General features: G+C 37.3%; 1 protein-coding gene across 1 annotated transcript in view; it reads left to right on the top strand.

The window, feature by feature from the left end:
* IL1RAPL1 (interleukin 1 receptor accessory protein like 1) overlaps nt 1-18,388 on the top strand; it is a gene marked incomplete at its 5' end in the record, with an annotated part of 983,085 nt that overhangs the window by 784,119 nt on the left and 180,578 nt on the right. The gene's annotated exons all lie outside the window — the stretch shown is intronic.

Here is an 18,388-nt window from a genome sequence, read left to right on the forward strand (position 1 = left end):
AGTCTAGTCTCTATGAAAAACAGTGTGGAGGTTCTCAAAATGTTAAAAATACATCTGTCACATGATCTAGCAATTCCACTCCTAGTTATCTACCCTAAGAATGCCAAAACACTAAGGGATGTATGCACTCCTGTGCTCATTGCAGCATTATATACAATAGCCAACATATGAAAACAGTCTAAGTGTCCCAAGATAGATGAGTAGATCAGGAAGAGGCATATATACACAATGAAATACTATTCAGCAATAAAAAAGAAATGAAATCTTGCCATTTGCAACAACATGGATGGAACTGGAGGGTATTATGCTAAGCAAAATAAGTTAGAAGGAGGAAGATAAACACCAGATGCACTCACTCATATATGGAATATGAACAAACAGAACAAAGGAACAAATCTAAGCCAAAACGAACCCTAAGAAATCTCACTGCAGAACTGAGGCTACCAGAGGGTGAGGGGGAAAGGGAGGAGAAATGGGTAAGGGGAATTATTGTGGAAAATTGTAGGTGCCTTGGTGGTGGGCACAATGTAGTAACATACCCCTGAAGAGGTATTAACCTCTACCCTAAATTGTATGCGGTGTTGTAAACCAGTATTACCTCAATAAAAAGCTGTACAATTAAAAATACATGTACAGTATTTTTTGACATCAAAATTCCTAGTCTGTTATATCAACTTAGCACAATGTCAGATTTATGTTTCTTCATTTACTTTACATTTTTATAATATGAGTTCCCCAGATAAAATAATAATGGTAGCATATTTTAGCACTTGTGGAAGTAAGTAGCAATATGTAAATTTCCAAATAGCATACTGTTAAAATGCTTCTATTCTTCAAATCCTAATAATTTTCTGTGAAATTATAATAATATATTTTTAAGGAATTTTTGCTCAGTGCAAAGAGAACTTTGAAATATTAATATATTAGCAAAACATATAATTTAGAGAAATAATTTTATTATAAGAAAAGAACTTAGACATTTGATAATAAGCGTAATTTAATGAATAATTTTCTGTAGTGAGTCATCATTTCTTTGCAATAAAAAGGATTTTTCTTTGTGTGCATGTGTAGCACAACTTTTGTAAAAGAATCCAAAACTTCTAAGGAAAAGAAGCTGAAGTATTACCAAAATATGTCCCTAGGTTCTTTGAGGTTTCATATGATATTTGATAACACACTGAATGCCTCTTTGTGGAACAGTTAATAGCAAAGTGTGTGGGAGAAAGTTTATTGTTTATTAATCTTGGAACTGTACCTTTTTTTTGCATAGAAGAACTGGGGTGTGGGCCAGAGGTGCAGAGAGGTGGGAGGATTTACCAGAGACAGAGTGGGGAGCAGAACAGCAGATCTACTTAAATACACTGCTAAAGGGAGCAGGGGGTGAGACAGGAGATGTCTGCTGGGCCATTTGTGGGTTAGCTCCCTGGCTGGGATGGAATTCAGGCCGAACTCAGGCCATCGAGGTGATGGTGCTGAGACTTAACCCCTAGGCCACCAGGGAGGCCCGGAATTGTACTTTTTAAAGTAAACCACAATAAGCACTGGGTTGGTTTTGTACACTAATATAATCAAAGCACCATAGTAATATATGGACCATAGCAGGTCCTCAATATTAATTGTTTTTTTTTTTTTTTTTTTTTTTTTTTAATAGAGGCATGCTTTATTTATTTGTTTGCTGGTTTGTTTGTTTGTTTTGTTTATACATGCACTGGGTACAGTCAGAAGCGCGGGAGGGTGAGAGAATTCACCAGAGCCAGAGCGGGGAGCAGAGCAGGCAGAAGGACCGAAGTACACTGCTGAGGGGAGCAGCGGGCGGCAGGAGAGGTCTGCACGCCATGTGGGACCCTCCTCTGGTGGCCCGGGAGCAGCCGGGGATCGAACCGGCGCCGCAGAGGCCGCGCGCAGTTTCGCAACCCAGCGCTCAACCGCTGCGCCACCGGGGAGGCCCCTCAATATTAATTGTTTAACTAGACATATGATTAGAGTCTATCCACAAAGTCTGAAGTGAATTCAAGTATTTCAGAATGGAAGGCACTGAGTAATCAAGCACAAAACGCCAGCCTTAAATTATGTGACTTTCCCAGAGTTGAAAGGTAATAAAGGGACCCAAACAGCTTAAGATTCTGACCACTGGACTACTTGGATGACCTGGAGCTTTTTTTTCTTACTCCTTTGGAGATTTTTTTAATAAGTACAGCTTAGTTAGGGATGGAGCAAATATTATAAATAAATTGCTATAGTGAATGCAAACATTTCATATAGAGAGAATGTTTCATACCAATTAGCAGTTAATTCATAATATTATGTCAATAAAATTTGAAGGCCATTATTTCATTGACTGGACCATGAAGGCATATTTGTTTATTTATCTAGAGGGTTCTTATTGAACACTGAGCTATCAGTCACCTTCCTTATATAATGTGCCATTTCATTGTGAGGATTCCACAAAATAACAAAGATTCTCTTTAAAATTAATTCATTTCAACACAAATCCTGTATAAAAAGATTTATGGTAAGCGCTCTTTCCCCATGGGGCCTGGGTCATCTTTTAGGAATTGGAAATGAATAGATAAAAAAACATATAGGGACACTTTGGTATTCTGAATAATTTCTCAAGCACTTCAAACTTTAAAAACTGGAAACAATGGCTTTAAGAAAAGCCAGTAATTAAATTAGTCCTCAAGCTATTTTGTATGCTGTAGAAGACATTTGAAAAGTAAATGTATCTAGTTATTATAAGCTTCATCTCCATATTTGACTTCACTAGCAAATGTGACAACTTACAAAGACATTAGGCCATTTTAGAGTTTAGTGCTACCAGCTGTTTTTTTTCCCCAATCTTAAGAGACTCCAATAACCTTTTAGCATGAGAGTTTGCCATTTAACATATTAAGACATGATTATAAAATACTGATAATCTGTGTTTCTTATGCCTCAATTTCATTATTGTGATATACTCTTGGACAAGTGACCAAGAGTAAAGCCAATGAAAAAGCAACTGTAATAGATTATGAAGCACTAGCTGCCATAAGTTTCATTGCTCAAAATATCAAGCATGTTCCAGAATGTTTGTTGAAAAGTAGCATGCCTCCACCTTGACAAAGATGTTTTTTTTTCCTTTATTTTCCTAAAATAGGTATCACCCATGGCAGTTAGCATAATGAATCAATCATTCAATAAACATATTTGATCAACCAAATATATTCCAGTCAACAAAAACTTTCTGGGAAGACACAACAGAGGGCCAAACATGAACATATCCAACTATAATACAATAAAATGGGCAATAATGGAATTATGCAATGAGTACGCTAGAACACAGTTGATTATGCTATTTTTTTAAAATTTTTCCTTGGGAAGTTATAAATATAGTGGCTGGCAGTAACTGAATAATTATCCTGGGTCACATTTTCTTTTTAGTGCTTTGTATTCACTAATATAAGTAGGAAGGAATGGATGTTATCACCATATTTTTAGACTATAAATGATAATGTATTTTGCCCAAGGCCTTGGGGCTACTAGGCTGTGCAGCTAGTATTTGAACTCAGGAATTTGGGCTCCAAAGGTAATGCTCTTGACCCCTAGATCACAACACCTCTCTGTTTTCTTTCAGAGTCATCTAGAAAGGTTCAGAGACAAGTTCATATTTTAATTAAACCTAAATATAAAGGATGACTTTATGAATTACAGGCAGAAAGGAACAGAATCTTAAGCAATTGAAATACAGTGAGCAAAATTAGGAAGAAGTAAAAGGGATGTGACACAGATGGGAAATTGCCCGAAGTCTGAAAATATGGGTTATATCATGGCAGGTGAGAATCTGAAACTAGATTCTAGTTAATATTTCAAAAATATTAACTAAAACTTACTATGTGGTCATAAATGGTTGGTACAGATATAAACAAAGTAGACTTAATTCCTTTCTAAAATGTTCAGTCTACCTTGGAGATAAACATTAAATAAATTATCATGCATCACCAAAAAAAATAGTAATGATTACCGAAATTTTGAGGTTTTTGCTAAAACAAGTTGACAATTTGAAAAAGAAATCTGTAAGGGTAAACCTGCTCCAGATTATAGTATGGTATTCACCCTCTAAATTGAAATCTACCACAATATCTGAGGATGAAAATATAATTTAAGGTAATGTAAAAATGATACATGTTTTGAAACAAAGACTAACCTTCTAACAAGTGATTTTGCTTTTCATCAAAGAACCTCAAAATAAAGAAAACTGTAAATCTCAATGTGTATATGTAAACTTATTCCATAGATCTAAAATATTTTCATATGCTTTTATTATAAATGGGCACTATTGGAATTACATATCAAACATATTGTGCTATTAAGACTTGCAAAATATTAGAAGGTTAACTGAGAGATATCATCAAATCTCTAATTAAGTAAGATTCTCATTCAGTTGGAGCTCATTCCTTTGGAGATACATGAAGGAAAGAAGATAGACCTAGTTCATGTTTCTCTTAATGCTAAATCAACTCTCCCCAGAGTAACCTTGAATTTATGGTCCCTTCACACTTTAGAGTTTGTTTTATATCTCCACATATTTTCCATTAATTGCAATTTCTCCACTAATTGGGTTAGAAATAATACAGAGGACAATTCATAAAATAAACCATCCTGTGAGTCATTGATGCTTTTATCTTTTATCTGTTTGTAAGTTAAAGAACTGAAAATCAAGCAGTAAGATTTTTCCCAGTCATCTCAAACACATTGGTTAAAATATTCAAACCAAAACTATATAGTATCATTGACCTGGTGCCTGTAAGGTTGGGGGTTCATAAAATGAGACCATGTAAAGAGAGGGATAGAGTCTCTTCATTTTAAACGTGTGCTTTGTGACATAATCAATGGGTTGATCAGTTCACTGAAAATCAGATAATCTATGTAAATTGACTTAATCTGCCTAAAACACTCTGACAATTCAAAAATAACTGGTAAGTAAAATCATGCGAATCATGGAAGTTATTTTAATTACCAGTCAAGAACACATAGAAAAATTTCAACCCTGTTAATACTTCATTCAAGCAGGTGTTTCTTAGACACCCTTCATTGTTTATTTATCATAACTCCTAATAACCATGTGCTTGAGTTTCTGTCATCTGAAAATAATTGACGTGCCCTACAGAGACATGGCAATCTGATATGGGCATATACCTGCCCAACATGTAATGACCTTCAACCTTCTCAATGACTTGCATTTCTATTTAAATAACCAGTTTGGAATGTGATTTAGCAAAATCAACTTTTGTAGCATTATTTCAACAAAGAACAGCCTTTTGTGTGACACATTATAATATTTAGCTATCAAAAGGCCCACCGTATTTTTCTCCTACTGTGAACTATTTGTTATCTAATGTCACCTATAGAGTGCATATAAATCAAATTATTATTTCCAGCTCTGCATGATGCAATGCTGATTAAAAACTTGTCAAACTATTAGAAGAATAAGGCCATTTCCCAGCATGGAATGATGTCATTTATTCTAGGCCCACTGATGGGTACCAGGATCAGTGTTTAATGTCCATGACTAGGGAGTGAGGGGAAAGAATCATTTTAAATGATCATTCTTATCACAATTCTAAGACATTAAAATTTCTGACAGCACTGAAATAATTGTGCAGCTTTAAATTAATATATAAAAAGGTAGCTAAACTCCCCCTGAACTCACTGAAGTCAGCAGACACTATGCAGTTATCATCACTTGTGGCTTCTCGAAAGCATTTATTCACTGCTGATAACCACTGTTCTTTCTCTTGACGTGTTTTCTTCACTACCTCCCAAACTCTTTTGATTCTCTAACTTTTTCTCTTGGTGTTCAGTTTCCTTGGCTGGTCCTTTGTATTCTGTTCCTCTGTTAAAAGTTGTTGACCCCTATTATTTGCCTTGTATTCACTTCTCTTTTCGTTTTGTTTGCTGCCCTGGGAATTCTTGTTTCTTCACGTGTTTACTGTTCCCTATATATTGTCCAGGCAAGACCACTTTCTTGACCTCCAAGCCCAATAGCAACAGTGAGACATATCCCACTGATAACTCCAATTCAGCTTGGGTAGTATAACCTCATCTTCCGCTTTTCCTAGTATGTGGCTCCAAAGTTCACGATGCCATGTGGCAAAATTCACAGGAATCCCTAGGCTATCTTGACCCCATTCACATTCTCATTCATTACAGCCTGGTGAGTCAGCTTCTTACGTACTGCTCAACTCTATTCTGGACCCTTTTTCCCCATAGCTCTAGCTTGTGCCCCCACCAACTGGCCACCATCACTATCCCAAAAGGCCCTCTGTCTGCATTCTCCTACCACTCTAACCCTGGCTTCCAGAGTGTTTTCTAAAATACTGAACAGATTATTTCCATAATACCCAAGTGCCTGAAGTTCAAGCTCATTATTAGCAGGTTGTCATGGTCGCATGTTTGTCTACTTTTCCAGGTTCAACCCTTAGTTTGAATACCATTGTGGTCTAAGTTCAATAAGTATATAGAGTACCAAAGGCATAACAATATACTTCTCACTGTTTGTTGTGTGTTTTACAAAGTTCTTATAAAACCAACTGTGTTACTTATCTATTGCTACATAACAAGTTACCAAAAACTTTTCTTTAAGATTTTATTTATTTATCTATCTATTTATTTATTTATTTAATATACAAACACTGGGTATAGTCAGAAGCACGGGAGGGTGAGAGAATTCACCAGAGCCAGAGCGGGGAACAGAACAGGCAGACTGACTTAATACACTGCTGAGGGGAGCAGTGGGCACAGCAGGAGAGGTCTGTCGCACCATGTGGGATCCTTGCCTGGCGGCTGGGGGTCAAACCTCTGCTGCAGAGGCTGCGGGCAGCTTTGTAGCCCAGCACTCAACTGCTGCGCCAAATTACCAAAAACTTAATGCCTTAAAACAACACACATATATATTATCTCACAATTTCTGTCGGTTGGAAATCCATGTGAAACAATGTTGGGTCCCCTATTCAGGGTATCTTGAAAGCTTCAGTCTAGGCATCAGTCAAACTAGAGTCTGATCTGAAGGCCCACTGGGAAAGGCAATATTTCCATTCTCATTCATTGGTTGTAGCAGAATTTTATTCCTCAAGGTTCACATTGTAACCAGCTATTGCCTAGAGACCTTCTTCAGCTCCTTGCCTTACAGGATTATTCATGGGCTGCTCTTTCAGAAATGTGACAACTGTTTCATCCAATCCAACAAGGAAGAGAATCACACACAATCTTAAATAGCATAGTCACAGAAGTGATCTCCCATCACCTTTATTATAGTCTGTTGAGTAGATGCAAATCACTAGATTCAGTGACAACAAAAGGGAGGAGATTCACAAAGATTCAAAAACCAGAAAGTGGGATTATTAGGAGCAGTTTCAGAAGCTCATGCTCCAAACACAGCTTCCACCTGCCAACATGTGTAAAAATTATTGAAGACTCATCTCATTATCAAGACTTTGTTTCCTCAGTGCAGATTTCCCTCACTCAATCATCCTGAAGTTAATTATTCCCTTAATTTTACTTCCATTGCACTTATAGAATTTCTTTTTCTTTTTTAAAAAAAGATTTATTTATTTATGCATACAAGAACTGAGGTACAGGCCAGAGGTGTGGAAGCTGAGAGGATTCACCAGAGACAGAGAGGGGAACAGAACAGGCAGATTGACTGAAACACACTGTTGAGGGGAGCAACAAGTGAGTCAGGGGAGGTCTGCTGTACCATGTGGGTAGCTCCCTGGCCGGGGATCAAACTCATGCTGCAGTGGCTGCAGACAGCTTCATAGGTTGCTTTTTAACTCCTTGTGCAACTAGGGATGCCCAGCATTTATTTTTCAATTAGCTGTTCATATAGCTTTCTTCTCTACTAGTACTATAAAAGATGAGTTGTAATTTATTTACCAATGTCTGGTAGGTTGTCAACCCAAAGAAAATGCCCAATGAATGTGAAATAATAAATGTTTAAAAATAAATGAGACTGTAAATATTAAGTACATGAAATTATCTGGAAACATATTATCCCCCAGGGATACTTAACATCGAATAATCCGTCTAACATCTGCATGTTGCATTCACTTTAATTATAGTACAAAAGATAATCTTATGTGATTGACATCACAAAGTGACAGATTTGTCTGCCTCTATTATTATTTTTGTTTCTTCAAATTAAAAACAACTGAAAGGAAATGTCATATGGTAAGTATGGTGTAGTGGCTGAGATTATAGACTCCAACATCAGACAGTGGAATAGAATCCCAACCTGCCACTTACTATCTGTGTGGCCTTGGGCAAGTTACTTTACCTATCTGTACATTTACTTAATAAAATCTGTAAAAATGGGGATAATAATCAGAGGACTGCTGCAATTATTAAGTGAAATGATTCTTGAAAACAATGTTAGCAAGTTTGTCATTGATTAGACTCTCAGTGAATAGCAGTCATCATTATTTTCTATTGTACTACATGGAAAGATGTCCAGGGCATAGTGGAGCTTTAATCATCTTTCATTTAAAAAATGTATATATTTAGTTGATTTATATGTTTTTATGAAGGAAAAAATTTAAAATGTATACGCTTGACTTTAAATGATGATGATTTCCAGGGACTGGGGGAAGTGTGAGGGTGGTTACCTTCATTCATTACTTTGCATACTTGTGGATTGTTTGAATTATATTCAGTGAGCATTTATCACTTCTGTAACCTGTTACAGGCTGAATTTGAAACCATGCAAAGCCTGGGGGATGTCATGGTTTGTGGGTCCTCACCCATGCACTTATAACTGCATAATAGGACTTAGGCTCAGGGTGCAACAACAAGGATGTTTATTAACAAAGGAGAAACTGGAGAAAAAGAGTTTCTAAGGCCACAAATGGCCAGCTCTCCTACCCCAGATAGTGTCGACAGTGTCCAGTACCCAAACCAAATGCTGCTCGTGCAAGATGGCATTGTCCATTCAATGAGAGCCTGGTGCTGGTGGCACACTGATTAGTTCTGAACCAGGACCCAACTCATGGTGGCAGCTGGCAGTAGTCATAGGTGGCACTGTTGAAGTGGTACCAAAACAGCCAGCAACACCTATCCAGAGGCTAGGCCAGACTGAACTGTGCCAGATGCAACAACACGAGGAGGCAGTGCTAAACAGTGACCAGAGGATCAGAAGAGGTAAACAGTTCTAAGAGATGGTTGGCCACAGCAATGTGGATCAGGCACCAGTGTTGTAGCTCTTTCAGTGATGTCAGGCATAGGCCAGTAGCATCTGTCACCAGGTAATGTGGAAGCAGAGCCAGAGGCAGGAGCAGCTTTTAGTTGGCAGTTTGAAGCAGAGATCGGATCTCTGAGATTCTGAAGTTCTTTCCATGAAAGAGTTCAGAGCTGTCTCTCTTGAGCTATCTGAAATCCTCACTTATATCTCCTTCAGGGAGCCCATCTTTCAAACCTGATTGGTCCATTTTCAGTACCAATCCCATTTGCAAGACTTGATTGGTCCCAGTGCAAGCTTGAAACTGGATGGTTTCAAGACCTTGAATGGTGCCTGTGGGATCTAGAACCTGATTCATCCATTTTCAAACCTGGATGGGCTTTAAAACAAACCCTATCAGTAAGTCTAAACCAAACATATGCTGAGATTGGGCATTCTTGCATCAGACGTGAGCCCCACAGTGGAACTGGGGCACAGGTCTGAGCAGCTGGAATGTGGGCTGCTGGTGCCGCCAGAGAACCAGGGGCCACAGGGGAGCTTCCCCAAATATAGATTGACATACTGACCCCCAGTATCTCAAAATATGACCTTATTTGGAAATAGTCATTGCAAATGCAATTAGTTAACAAGAGTAGGATGGGCCTTTAGTCCAATATAATTATTGTCCTCATAAAAAAGAAAAGTGACACACATATTATCAGTGAGAATACCATGTGATGACAGAGGCAGAGATTGGAGTTAGGCAGATGCAAGGCCGGACATGCCAAGGATTGCTGCCAAAACACCAGAATTGGTCTCCCTGGTGGTGCAAGGGGTTGGGACTCAGGCTATGAGGCAGTCCGCAGCCACTGCAGCACGAGTTCGATCCCCAGCCAGGGAGCTACCCACATGGCACAGCAGATCTCTCTTGACTCGTCTGCTGCTCCCCTCAGCAGTGTATTTCAGTCAATCTGCCTGTTCTGTTCCCCACTCTGTCTCTGGTGAATCCTCTCACCCCCACACTTCTGGCTTGTACCCCAGTTCTTGTATTGATAAATGAATAAATCTTAAAAAAAAAAAAAAAACACCAGAAGTTAGGAAGAAGCAAGCCCTCCTTGGCTTCAGAGGGAACATGGCTCTGCCAACACCTTGATTTTGGACTTCTGGCCCCCAGAACTCTGATACAATGCACTTCTAGTTTTTAAAACCATCCAGTTTGTAGTACTTGGGCCCAGCAACCCTGGAAAACAAATATACAAATACAATATTAGTTAAAACATCAGTATAATGTTAAAAAACCAGCAATTATCATCTCTTGGGGAAGACAGGTTCATCTTGAGTCTCACCCTCTGCAGCCTTAGCAATAGAATTATTTTTGGGGACTCTCAACCAAGTCTTTGTTAAGTGGTTCTTATACCAGTAGGAAGTACAAAGAGATTGGCAAACTATTGCTTCTCACTCTCTTCCTTCCTAAATTTCTTCTATTTGATTTCCAGTCATTTAAGTCCTATTAAAAAGGCAGATGGCCCAAGCGCTAAGCAACATTTGATTGCACAGTATATACCAAATCCTAAAGAGAAATAGCAAGTAACTTTCCTTTATTATGATGATAATAAATGATACATGTTTTAGAAAAATAATTTTTAAAAAAACCAATTAGTTTCTTCCCAATCCCTCAACTGCCTAAAATATTATAGCAGTAAAACTAACGAACAATTTTTTCCCTAACTACATCAAAGTTATTAAAATGGAGAGTCAATTCAGAAAATATACATTCATAATTTTAAATACTACGATGCCCATCAAATGGACAAATTGTTTGATACACATATCCTATTTTAAACTTGTTTTCTTGTATTAGAATAAATACAGGGTCAGGAATGAAGTTTTTTTCTTTTCTCAGCATGTATATCTATGCAAGAGTGGAGAGTGAGAAAAATGCTATATCATGTAAACCAATAAATCGAAGGAAATAATGGAACTGATAACCCCAAAGAGTGGATCATTTATTATTTATTTTCTTTGTCTATCTCATTCTCAATACAGTTGTTCATCAAGTAGGCTTTCCCTCCAAGGATCAAGGCATTGCTAAAAATTTAAATTTCAATTAATCTATCATTGTTTTATTATTTTTTCTTAGTGACATTACACTGGTTCTTAAGATCTTCCCAAATCAATCAAAGTTATTTAAGGTGGATCCTAGCCTTGGACTTCCAATTTAAGAGGTTGTAAGGAATATATGAGAATTATATTATAAAATATGGTTAGAAACAAAACAGGAGAATGAGGGTGGGGGATGAGAGGCACAGGGGAGGTTAGATAGTAGGAAGGGAGAGGGTGAGAGGAAGGAAGAAGGAAAGAAGAGAGGGAGGAATTTTCTGTTCATTTGCACAAATGTGAACCATTTGCAATTATCAGTATAGAAGGAAAAAAAAAACGGTGTCACCTAGTTCTGAAGTGGTCCCTAGTTCTTACTGGGAGAGCAAACCAACAATGTTCTCCCGTGGTGCTAATGCAAAAGGTTAAATCGCCTGTGGATCAACCGGTACTATACAGATGTATTCTGGGGCTAATAAACAAAATGTCCAGGTTTGAGTTATTTTAACCACTAAACCCTAGAGGCCAAAATTAAACTAAAGGACAATAAAGAAATATAATTATGTCAGGCATAATGTCATGAAGGGTTAATTAGGCTTCAATGGGTCATAACTTATTTTGAGGATGTGGCATTTCAGGAAACCACCTAGCTCACTTCATATTACCTTTAGACACTAACAGTCTAATTGTTGTCATTATCATTTTAATCGGTGCTACAATTTAATAGTTTTATATGTGATTGTTGTAACATCTTTTAAGCTCTTTGGTATTTCAATATTTGACATATAACCTGAAAAAATAATTATGACAGTTCATAGATTTAACATTGCCCTTTGCAGTTAATGATAATGCCTTTTCGAAATGGTTATTATTGCTGGAACACATATTCAGATAACTTACAGAGCTGCTTTGCACTGTGCCATATTTCTTTTTCTTGGAGGTCACTAGGATTATCTAATTAGACCACACTGCCACCCTATATAATGTATGGTAGGTATAATATAATATACTGAATGAAGAAAATGAAACACTTGCAATAGTTTCTACTTGAAAAACAATAGAGTTACTACAAATTGTGGCAGGGATAATATTTTATTAACCATAGGTCTTGATTTTCTTGATTGCAAATGCTAGGTGCCATATTAGGCACACAGCTTGAAATATATGTAGCACAATGAATAGAAAACCTTACTTTCCTAAAATATTAAAAGAAGGAGGAATAAGTTTTTGATTGTCCATTTAGATGTTTTCAAAAAGGGTCATTTTCCACCCAGCAGTAGAATAATTGAAATATAATTACAAAGGAAGACTATGCCAGAAGTATTGCTAGACCCTTTGTATTGCGCACAATGGTCTTTATGTAGTGTGTGGTGGGAAATCTATCCTTTCCCTTGGGGTAATGGCCGGTTCTTTTTACCACTGTAACAGCCTAATACATCTGTTTCTCAATTTCCAGTTAGCCAATACTTGCTAAATCTTAAAAATAGGCAAAGGATATATTTTTAAGATGATGGTTTACCGTGCTGTCTTCTCTCTTAATCTTGAGGTTTGTTTCAGCTTGTGGGTCTGGCTGCCTTTCTAAGATAAGGAAGGAACTCAGTGTCACAATATGTTAGGCTGCACTTGAGAATCTGTAGAAGCTGGGGTGTCCAGGACTCACCCTCAGTATTTCTGAGCTAATGGGCCTGGATCTGGGACCTGGACTTATTTTTGAATAAAGCTCTCCAGGTTTTTCTAAAGGGGAGCCAAGGTATAGTGATTTAGATAGTTGTCAAAATATAGTTTGCTCAACACTGGTGAATTGTGCCACTGTCCATCCATAGCTTGGTAACATTAAGGTGCTCTGATTTTGCTTCTCTCTGCATCATTGCTCACAGCTGCGTGTGAACATACAATTATTTCAACTAAGAAGTTTAACTTAATTTTTCAGATTATTTTTATTTTTTATAATTATTTTTTAATTTATTTATTTTCTTACATCATTGTTCTTTTTGTACAGAATTTGATTCCTCCCCTCAGGTGTAGTCCCTGTGGTTCTCTCACCACCATAGCACCCGTGATCCATCCTTACCACAGTCCCTCGTGCTCTTCCATCCCCTGTCTTGTCCCTTCCCTGTTTTGACCCCTTTCCCTCCCCCCTCACCCCCCTATAAATAATCTAATAAACTCACCTGTGACTCTTAAAAGTGTACAGTCTGGGCTTCAGCTATTCAGACTGTCTATGGATGGATCCTAGAAGCCACATTTTTAGATCTCCAAATGTCACTGAAATTCTGGAAACACTAATTGAGGGCCTTACCTGTTTCGATTTTGAGGAATTCTGAGCACCTGGCAAGTTCTGGGAAGGTGAAATTAGAAAATGTGGCTTTCTAAAGTTCCCTCCCCCATTCAGTATTCTCCTGGCTGTTCCCATGTCACTTATCTCCCAAGGAGGGGGGAGGTTTGTATACCAAGGTGTTATGGTCATACTAAACTAATATATAAAAACAATACATGGGGCCTCCCCGGTGGCACAGTGGTTGAGCGCTGGGCTGTGGAGCCGCCCGCAGCCTCTGCAGCACCGGTTCGGATCCCCAGCCGCCGGCGAGGGTCCCACATGGCGCACAGACCTCTCTTGTCGCGCCCGCTGCTCCCCTCAGCAGTGTACTTTGTCAGTCTGCCTGTTCTGTTCCCCACTCTGTCTCTGGTGGATTCTCTCACCCTCCCGTGCTTCTGACTGTACCCAGTGCTTGTATAAGTAAATAAATAAATCTTAAAAAAATAATACATGACAAATCATCCAATCAGTCCTACAAAAGCACATACACTGTGCCAGGAGAGTTCTATGTACTGCATTTAGGAATGGGAATAAAAATAACATTGTGAGGTCATCACCTCAGGCATTGTGAGCTGCACATGCATTTGCATTTAATCCTCACAACCACCTTGGGATGTAAATTCCTTTATTCTCTTACTTCACAGAAGAGAACACTGAAGCTTAGGGAGACTAAATTGCTTGTATATATGCGTTGCTAATGAGTCATGGATCTAGAATTATAATTCAGAATCTGAAATCAGAGGCTGGGTTTTTGGTGGCAAAGTACACATAACATAAAATGTGCCATTTGAACTATTTTAAAGAGTTCAGTTCACTGTTGTTATGTATAATTGCACAACCATCGCCACCCTTCACTAGTGGAACCGTTCCAGCTTCCCAATCTGAAACTCTGTCCATTAAAAACTTCAGTGGCTGTTTGTATCAGGTAATATATGATACTCCCCACCAAAAAAAAAAAAAAATCTGGAGATAAAATTTCAGGCAAAAGGCAAAGAAAACAATTTAGAAGAGTGTCTCGCCCAAGATGCCCTAAATCACACCATGTAGACAAGTCTCTGTGTAAGGCCAGTTTTGATTTGGCTATATTTTTATTGAATCTAAAAGAAGCAATTATTAGCATTATTGTATACTGATTTTAAAAAACCCAGTTGAACTAGGCTACCCAGTTTCACAATCGAGGGGACCACTTTTTAGCTGAGTAACTCTGGCTAAATAATTTAACCTATTTGTACTCCAATTACTTCTCATTTGTCAAATAGACATACAGTGGTAGCAAATGAAAGATGTTTTGTGAGAAGTGACTAATGCATGTGAACCGCCTAGAGCATTGCCTGGCTCCACCTAAGCCCTGCCACCCAACTCACCTAATGCCAGCCACAAGTTAGTAATTATTTCCCCAGTTGTCAATGTTGTGAATTTAATTTTCTCACATCTGTTTCACTGACTGTTACTCTTATAGTTCCATAATAAACACAATAACTACCTAAATTTATTTTTCTTATAATTATTATCAAGGAGCTATAGTAATACATCCTTCAATGTAAATCTTGAATAATTTCACCTGAAAATATGTTTGGGCATTGAAACCAACTTGAGAATATAATGTCATCCTCCTGTGTAGCATGTCTGAGCACAAAATTAATTGCTATCATGAACATTTGTTTCTGTTTTTCTTCCACTTGATTAGAAAATGCAGGGTTGATGGCAAATCCATGAGCAGCATAAATATATAATTAATTTGAGGAACAAATTAAAATTGGCCAACTCTCAAATCTTGAAGCACTTTGAAGAAAATGACTTTTCAAATGGTCAAAACAGTTACTCAGACGTTAGACATTCATTTAAATGCAAGTCAGTGCACAGTGGAGATACAAGGGAGAAACCAGGTCCCACGATATCATAAATGCTAACCCTGTTCCTTAAAGCAAACTGAAGTCTCTTTATATTGTCAGCAGCTCTCTTCTAGGACAAATAGTTTGGTGTTTTATAAAAGGGGAAGAAAACTTATCAAAAACATTTTCATGAAATGTATCTTTTTTGAAAAATTACTCCTTAAATTTGAGCAAAAGAATTCTTCAGAAGCTAAACTATGGTGATGATTCATCTGCACAAAAGAAAAATACGACTTGAGAAGCACATTTGAAGATATGTCATTGAAAATCAAAGATGATTTTAAAAATAAGTCTCAAATAGCAGAGACAAAGAGAGAAAGTCATAGATGATTTAAGTTTGGAAATTTGTGTCCATTTGTTACTTTATTATATTATAATATAGTGGTAAACAAATCAAAGGAAGGGCTTTGTCTGGCTTTCTACTCTCTAGGAAATAGAAATATGTGTGAAGCTTAGCAGCTGCTAGGAATTTTGCTTTGAGAATAATTATGAAACAGAGCAAGCAGGGGTTTCACTTTTAGATAAAGATGGACAATGAAGGTCAATTTCTGACCTGCCTTTTTGGATATTCAGTGCCAGCACAATTTAATTGGGATCAGGTAATTGGCTGGCAGGCTGCACTGAACGCATTATCATCCCTCAGTGCGACTCATGCACACCTAGTTATCCTGACGCTGTTTGTCAAAAACTGTCACAAGGGAGTGCTTCTCACTGAGAAAAATAACCTGTATGTCATTGCACAGAGCTTTAAGACCAAAGCCTAAAGTGAGGAGAAAAATATTTTTAAGCAAAACTCCTCTTTTCTTTGAACTGATTAAATTGATCCATCATGGTAAGATGAGAGACTGTTTTAATAAAATAAATTACTTAGGGCATGTCAGTGATCTCTGCTCTTGCTTATGGATCATGGTTTCAAATGTCCCTCTTATCCTATCTTGGAATTCAATAATATTTTATTAGATTTTGAATATCTTTTGTGCAATATTATGAATAATGTCAATAAAAGATATAAATACTATTTTAAGAGTATAGAACTGTGGATTTTATTTTCATTGCAAAAAAATCCATCTTTTGTGTGATTTTTCTCCTTATTGAAATAGAAGCAAAAAATTAGAAATTGTGATGGTATTTATATATTTTATAATGAAAGATAACTGAGCTAAGGAAAAGTTTGTCATCAAAATAAAAGCATTCATAACACACAGTGATATAAATATATATAAAATTCATGTGATTTAGAATAACTATAACCTTAAATGTTTCAATTGACTTTAAATTTTAATTGCCATCTACGAATTGTGACTTCTGTCTATTGATATGAGGACTAAAACAACTGTTAATATTAAGATTTCTAGTCTATTGAGTCTAGACAATGAACCAAACAAAAAATGAAGTGGTGCTACATTTATTTCTGCCTCAGGATATGGTATCAAAATAATTTCTGATTTTGTAAAATCAAAGTAGTGACAGAGAAACCAGCCATTACATTTCTTCAGAATGATAGTACAGAATATTATGTAATAAGTACTTTACACAAAGATTAGAATGAAAATGAAGAAATATTAAAGATGATAAGTTTATTACTACTAAATAAAGTAGCCTTAATTCTCAGGGGATATAGATTAATTTCTTTGCATGTGTCCTTACTGAACACATGAGAAGAGAATAAAAAATTTAAATGAGCCCCTGCAATTAACATGATTGGATTATGTAAATGATAGTCTTAAAATAAAGAGGCCCTCAGAGCATGTTATATAGGAGAAAAATTAAAACTTAAACTTTGCTCACACTAAAAAATTCTGCACATGATTCTTTTCCTGGTCAAGATTTCAGGCTTTTTCATTGACACTCATAGACTTTGAGTAAGTTTATGAAAGAAACTTGTGCCCACATGTAACATGCCACACATAGGGAACACCGAAGCTACTTTATTGATTTAAGTTTCACGTGTAGAGCATTATAATTCAGCATCTGTATATACTTCATCATGGCTGCCACCAAAAGTCTAGTTTCCATCCACGACCATACCCACTTCACCCACCCAGCCTCTTCCCCTGTTTTGACCACCCATTTGTTTTCAGTAGTTAAGTTTGTGTTCTGCATTGTCTGTTTTTTTTTTTAAGATTTATTTGTATTTATTTATGCATCCAAGTCTGGGGTCTAGGCCAGAGGTGCGGGGGGCCAGAGGATTCACCAGAGACAGAGTGGGGAGCAGAACAGGCAGACTGACTGAAATACACTGCTGAGGGGGGCATCGGGCGAGACAGGAGAGGTCTGCTGCGCCATGTGGGTAGCTTCGTGCATCAGTGGCTGGTGATAGCTTGATAGTGCAGAGACTTATCCCTTGCGCCCCCAGGGAGGCTCTGTTTTTGTTTTTTTTTTTTTTATGAAACTTTCCTTTTAAAAAGGCTTAACTTGTTCAAGTGTTACTTAAATTTTTATATTCAGAGAAGATATGAAATGGGTGTAGTTATGGTAGAGAATTGGCTGTGCATAGTGTGGCTTTTTCTTTGCCTCTGAGTGGTAGCTCCCGAGAGGTTTTAAGAACCCTTACTCACTATTGTCTGACTTGCTTTTAGTAGGAGACACATATTCCAGTTTGCTATAAGGAGCAAGTGGTAAAATTCAGATGACTCTAATGAGAAGCCACATTCCTTAATTTAATTTGAATGTTGCTATCAAGAGTCTTTACATACTGTCTACAGGAAGAGCTGAAAGGGTTTGCCAGTCTTTAGCATGAGTTAGAACTTTAGTATGGGTTGGCATAAGTTAGAAAAACATGCACAAGACATACATGGATGGCCTTTTTTCTTTAATAATTTTGCCTTGGTAAAAGAAATGCATTCCCTTTGAAAAAAGTGACTTGTGTACTCCACATTTAGTTGATTTTTT

The sequence above is a fragment of the Talpa europaea genome (assembly GCF_964194135.1).
Source record: "Talpa europaea genome assembly, chromosome: X".
Lineage (NCBI taxonomy): Eukaryota > Metazoa > Chordata > Mammalia > Eulipotyphla > Talpidae > Talpa > Talpa europaea.